The sequence below is a fragment of the Oryctolagus cuniculus genome, chromosome X (assembly GCF_051225735.1).
Source record: "Oryctolagus cuniculus isolate XC-2025 breed Fujian yellow rabbit chromosome X, ASM5122573v1, whole genome shotgun sequence".
Classification (NCBI taxonomy): domain Eukaryota; kingdom Metazoa; phylum Chordata; class Mammalia; order Lagomorpha; family Leporidae; genus Oryctolagus; species Oryctolagus cuniculus.
In genome coordinates, this window is record NC_142888.1 from 96,856,122 (window position 1) to 96,863,184 (window position 7,063).

Here is a 7,063-nt window from a genome sequence, read left to right on the forward strand (position 1 = left end):
AGAGGGAGTGGGAAAGTTGAGGGTTGTGGGTGGGAGGGAATTTATGGGGGGGGAGCCATTGTATTCCATAAGCTGCACTTTGGAAATTTATATTCATTAAATAAAAGTTAAAATAAATAAATAAAGAAAGAAAGAAATAAAAATCTTTTAAAAATCAGCATGTCATTTCAACCTTTCATCCTTAGGTGTAAATTATTTAATTATTTGGTTTAAGTTATTGATCTGTAACCAATGTTATTCATAATTTACTGCATGAAAGCACAAGTACAATCACCTGAACCTAGAAAGAGAATGATAGCCTTTCGTAGCTGTGGATTAAAATAATGAAGCTTATCACTTCTCAGCCTTTTGGCTAAGATCAAGTGTAAAATAATGAATCTTTTATTTTGATTTCTTGGAACTCCATCTGAGTCTCCCACATGGGTGTCAGAGTCCCCAGTTCTTGAACTCTTATCCACTGCTTTTCTCAGGGTCATTAGCTGGGATTTGCATCAGAAGAGGAATTTCTGAGACTCATACCAGCACTCAGATATGTGATGATGGCTCCTCAAGACACTGCCTCACAACACCAGCCCCATATTTTGATTTCAGTACATTTTAAATTAGAAGCAAAATGTTGCTCACTAACTTGATAGAAATGTCTCTCCAATATCTTAATATGGCAACAAATGACATAGTCAGTATATTTTGTATACACATAGGCAATTTACTCTTTATTTTTTATTTTTATTAATATAAAAAGAATATATTTCATATATTTCATAGATGCAATTCTAAGATAACCATACTTTCTCTCTTTCTCTCCCTTCTTCCCTCAGCCACCTTCTTTCCTTTCTTTTTTTTTTCCTTTAATTTTTGCAGTAGCATACTTTCAATTTACTTTGTGAGCACAGGCTTAATGCAACAACAACCATAATGTTCAACAACTATAAAGTAGAAAGACCACTGCTCCACAGGAATACAGATGAGTTATAAACAATAATCAAATCATAAGATGTCAGTTTCACTTGTATACATTTTTTTTTGTATTCTACATTAACTACCACATATCAGAGAAAGTATAAGATATTTGTCTTTTTGGGACTGCTTATTTCTCTAAGCATAATTGTCTTAGTATGAGCATTATCTTGGTATTTTGGGTAAGAAAACTGATTTCTAGCTAACAATAAGTTATTTCTGCCTGTTTACATCCCAGAGAGAATTATTTTCCATTAGTTTTATAGACGTGATGCATTTTCCCCAAGTGATCAATAGAACACCTAGACAAGCTTGAATATTTCCATTTATGGAAAATGGCACTGAAAAATGTTTTGGTATTCGAAGTTCTTTCAATAATTTGCTAGATGGTAAATATATGGACAAGAAATTTAGAAGTCAAATGTTTGGATTAGTATAAAGGCATATACATGTTATATTTTAAAAAACAGGATAAATTTTTTTGAAAAACAATGGAAAATAGAATGAGTTCTATTCCATAATGTCTGTCATTTTAATGCAGCTTGGGAAGCCATACATAAAATTAGTAATTGGTTATGTCCATCAGTGTAGCTGTCAGTGAGCTGGAGTGCACATTGCAAATTGTACTAGTTGTTACATCAGATTATCCAAAGACGGAATGAGCTATAAAAATAGAATTCTTCTCTCATTTCCTGGAATTGCTTTCTTCAAATGAGGGTTGAGATGCTGTTTTCTGTGCAGTTGAAAAATGGAAGTCTGAACCCACAGAGACAATGGGCATCACTCTGAGTAGGAATCTCAATGACCTCTCCCTACTTATTTTCTAAATTTTTAAAATTTTCCTGTTTTGTCCTACTCTTCCTTCCATGGTATAAATAGTTACAACTAATAAAATACTTTAAAAAGTAAAGAAAATTGTTACTGAACAAAATATATAAGAACTTAATAAGTAATTAGTGAATTCTATTTCATTGTACTAAACTAGAACATGTTATATTATAAATATTATATACTTTTTGTCCTAAACTTAAGAGAGAATATTTTTTAGCTCAGCATTCAAAATATTTTTCCTTCAAATCCATATTGCCAGCATTACATGAGGGTACTTCAGAAAGTTCATGGAAAATTAAAATATTATTTTCCTGCAAAATTTGAAGTTCATGCATAGATTTTTTCATAATATGAATTTTCTATGAAATTTTTGAAGGCCTTTCATATAGAATGACACATGTGGTAAGAAAAAGATAAAAATAATATTAAATAAACAGGAGGATAGGAAAAATAACCATTTGGAGGATATGAACTCAGAAAAATCACATCATGACAATTTGAGAAAATTGCCATTGTATTTAATTTCTTTAGAATCAAGTTGGATGGAAAAATACATCATTTGTCCTATTTGGTTAAATATAAAAGAAATATAGTGTGTTTAATAGAATCTAAGCAACTTTGAAGACCAGATGATTCATGGGTGACTAGTGAATCACAAATTTTTTCGATGACCCTGACCTTGTTTTTTTGAGAGGGAGACTAAAAGGTAAATTTCTTATTATGACATGCTTTTTAAAACTTTGTGTGCAGTTTTTATTATCTTCAATGAAAATAATGAAAAATTAATGAAATATTTTCAGTACCTGGACATTTTAGTACTTAAGTTCATATTGTTATCTTAATGTGTAAGTACAGATTTTGGTAAAATAATAAAAGCCATTTCTTGTTAATATATTTGTGAACATTTAAATACATTTCATCTAGATATCATCTTTTTTTATAAAGACTTATTTTTTTTTTGAAAGGCAGACAGACTGGCAGAAAAGGAAAGAGCGAGAGCAAGAGAGAGAAATTTCTACCCAATGTGTCATTCCCTGAACAGGTGGGTCTGGCCAGGCTGAAGCCAGGAGCCAGGAACTCCAACCAAATATCCTACATGGGTGGCAAGAACTCAAATATTTGGTCTATCGTTCCATGGCACATTAGCAGGTATCTGGGTCAGAAACAGAGTAACTGGGACTTGTACCAGCATTCTGATGCAGGACGCTTGTGTCCCAAGTGGCAGCTTAACTAGCTGCACCACAACATCTGTCTCTATCACTATTTCTTTTAATACAGATTTTCAGAGCAGAGATTTTTAGCTATAATTTTGTGAACTACTGACCATGATCTTGAAGGCATTTGCAATTTTTTTTTCCAAATGGGTTTGATTATAGTAAATATTTTGGTCAGTGGAGGGAGTCTATATAGTTTGAATTTCATATTTTTCCTTTAAATGCCTGAATGGATTTGTGTAGATAATATGCATCAGAAGTTCACCAAATCTCAAATAATGTCATCTAAAACAAAAACCAAATTCAAGTAATCAGTGAGCCCAATTGTCAAGTGATTCCTTTGGAAAACAAATACTGTAGTCTGAAAACAAAGCAAAATCCAAATGAGTACCAACCAAGAAGTCAACATAGTTAAAGGTGCTAGAATTGAACTGGATAGTTGGTATACATATTTCTTCACCTAGTGACCATACTAATTTTTGCTTAGTCATTCTGATGGTCATAGGGAAGGGGTCTAGGACAGTTAAATAGTTAGGTTTTGGTTATTTCGGATTTTTCATTACATTCACATTTCATAGACATACATTATTAAATCTGAGAAGGGTTGTACTACATTCATTAGAAATTGAGAAGGAATTAAGACTTGCTTCTATTGCCTTAGCATAGGCTGTTAAACTGCATATGAACACTGATAAAATAAAGTCAAAGAAAACACTTTGGCTTGAATATCATTTCACTTCTTGTGCATTAACACTTTTTGTATCTTAGCTTTTGTATATTTTAGAAGAGGTAACCACTTAAATAGGAAATGAATTATGCCCAGAACTAATTTCCTGTGGGTTTTCAATTAAGTAAGCATTATTGTGTGAGAGAATATTAGTTTCAGACATATGTGGCTATTGGAGTTCCTCCACAATTCATATATGTAACCAGTCAGTCATGTTTGATTTCTCTAATCCATAGCTAAATACGTATGATTCAAGGAGAGATTTAAGTCAAAGTAGGGTTTGACGTAGTGAATTATTTCATTTATTTGAAATAACTGAAGACAATTTAAACATTATCTCAGCTGGCTAGTGGGTGAGTTTTGGAACTACACAGCAGAGAATACTTGACCACAGGATTATATTACCAAGACATTATCCAAGAGGAGATATATTGCCCCATATCCTATGGAGCTAGATGCATTTCTAGATAAAATACTCCTGAGGGCACTTAACAAGATTTTATTTGGGATTAAATACAGATTTAAAAGAAAATTTAAATCAAACATCTAGCTTATACTGATTTTGCTTCTATGATAATATGACTCATAGTAAAATATTCTATTGAAGTTAGGGCTTGGTTGGAGCCATAAGTTTTAATTTTACAACCAGTAAAACTGAGTGGAGTTAATTATTTTTAAAACCTCAGGAATTCAAACTTTTATCATTGCCATGCAGATTGAAGTGCTTGAGGGAACCTGAAAACAGAGTCTTCAGAGGAATCCAAGATGAAGAGAATCGTTTTGTTAAGTTGAGGCTTACATTTCTAAGGTACCAATACTACACATTTAATTGTGCACTCTCCTGATTCAGATACTCTTAGTAAGCTTTTCACTTCATGTAATTATTTATGTTAAACACATTTTGGGAACATACATTAATTCTTTTAACCATAGCATAATTATTTATCTTTTCTACTTGTGTTTGATTAAAGTCAGTTGTTAGATATTCTCAGCTTGTTTTCATAAGATATATCACTCAATTGATACGCTTCTCAAAGAATATGTCAAATTACATAGTTTGAATTGGGGAATTATACACAGTGCTTCTACTTTGGCTAGAGCGCTATTGTCAAAGAGAAAACTTCCTCAGAACAGTTTGGATAAATTTAGCCACTAGGTATAAATTATTTTCCTTGAAATCTGAATGTTTCACTTCCACATTTAGTTCTTGGGAGCAACAATCCTTAATATAGGTCCATGCACCTAAGGAAACTCAGAAGGCATTTACAATTTCATTCAATATTTTGTGAATATGTCAAACTGCATTACCTAGAAAAAAGACTCATAATTTTCACAGAGGACTGTGAACCAAAAATCAATATAAGAAACACCTATTGACAGTGTTCAAATGAACAATTTTCATCTTAAGGATTGCTTTTAATTGAAATTTAAGAAACAGTATTTAATGTTTCAAGTGAGATAAATAAGTATTTTTCCCCCATTCTAAAGTGACATTTATCATGGTTTGGAATCCGAGCATAATTCAAAGTACAAATCCCTTATATTTTGTCTGAAAAATTCGACTAAATTTTCTTAACAATTGTCTTAACAAAAGCTGGGCACTGGCGCTGTGGCACAGTAGGTTAAAGCCCTGGCCTGAATTGCCAGCATCCCATATTGGTGCTGGTTTGAGTCCCAGATGCTCCACTTCCAATCCAGCTCTCTGCTATTATGGCCTGGGAAAATAGTAGAAGATGATCCAAGTCCTTGTGTCCCTGCACCCACATGGGAGATCCAAGGAAGCTCCTGGCTCCTGGCTTTGGATCAGCTCAGTTCTGGCCATTGTGGTTATTTGGGGAATGAACCAGTGGATGGAAGATATCTCTCTTGCTCTCGCTCTCGCTCTACCTCTCTCTGTAACTCTTTCAAATAAATAAAATAAATCTTTAAAAAAATAAAATACATATTCTGAAAAGGAAACTCCTTGGAAAGGATTCATTCATAAAGCTTCTAGTAAGCCTGACTTAGGCATAATCCAAAAACAGATGTGATGCTGAGAGGTAAAGATAAACACAAAAAGCCTATGACTGTCTCATTGTATATTCCGTCAGTTGAGATTCCCAGTGTACCTTTTGACATAGAAGTTCATCGTCTCAGAGTATTCTTAGAGTCACAGCCACTACTTGACTTCCATGTGGCAGTTACTGAAAGCTGTCATCTATTTGCTTCAAAATGAAAGTTACAACTTTTTCTCTTCTGTCCTTCACAATAATTTACATCAACATGTCACTTAGGACAGCTGCAGTAGAACGGCACCTACCCTTGAAAGCCACTTGATGCGTCCATCTGACACAGTCTAGGAGGATATTATGATCATGCCTACTCTTTCTAGCATGCACTTTTTTTATTCCTCCCATTAAAGCATAGTGTGTGGATTTTAAGCTATCTCCAAGTGTCTCTTTGCATCTTCATAGTAATTAAGATCAGCCGAATGGCCAGTGCTGTGGCCTAGTAGGTTAGATTTCCACCTACTGCACCAAAATCCCACATGGGCACCAGTTCCTGTCCTGGTTGCTCCTCTTCTGATCCAGCTCTCTGCTTGTGGCCTGGGAATCAGTGGAGGATGGCCCAACTCCTTGGGCCCCTGTGCCCATGTGGGAAACCCAGGGGAATTTCCTGGCTCCTGGCTTATGGATCAGCCCAGATTCTGGCTGTTGTGGCCATTTGGGGCGTGAACTAGCAGATGGAACACCTTTCTCTCTGTCTGTGATTCTGCCTCTCAAATAAATAAATAAATAAATAATTTAAGAAAAGATCAGCTGAGATGCCCCTACTACTACTACTGCTCCCATTTTAATTGGAATTAAACAGAGATGGCTCCTTTCTTGTGAGAGCTGTGCTGTCAGGAGATTCCTTCCTATCTGAAACTGACAGGAAAGTGAGGCTTCATTTCTTTGTCCATTTTATTCCAGTGAGTAGAGACTTTCCTGATTCCCTTTGCAAGATCACTATTATGATGTACTTCATTTATGAATTTTTGAATCACATATTACAGATGATCTTTTAATTTCTGCAATAAAAAGGAACAATGTAGAAATCTTCATGAGATTTAGTGAATTTTCATTTTTGAAGCTATTTTGGCTCAATATTTAAAAACAGGATATATGATTCTAATTTTTCAAAATGAGAGTGTTACCAGTACAATTGGTGGTGAATGAACTAGAAGTAAGATATTTTCCTTTGGCCTCATGAATGTCAGGAAGAAAACAGAAAGGGATGGGTAATAGTTATAGCAGGGGGAAAAAGATTGAGTTTTGTAGGATATAAGCCTTCTCTGATATCATGACTCTCTCTG

At 34.2% G+C, this 7,063-nt stretch overlaps 1 pseudogene; it reads left to right on the top strand.

Annotated features, from left to right (window-relative positions):
- Positions 1–332: 332 nt before the first annotated feature.
- On the top strand, positions 333–406 carry LOC127485094 (U2 spliceosomal RNA; annotated as a pseudogene).
- Positions 407–7,063: the final 6,657 nt, after the last annotated feature.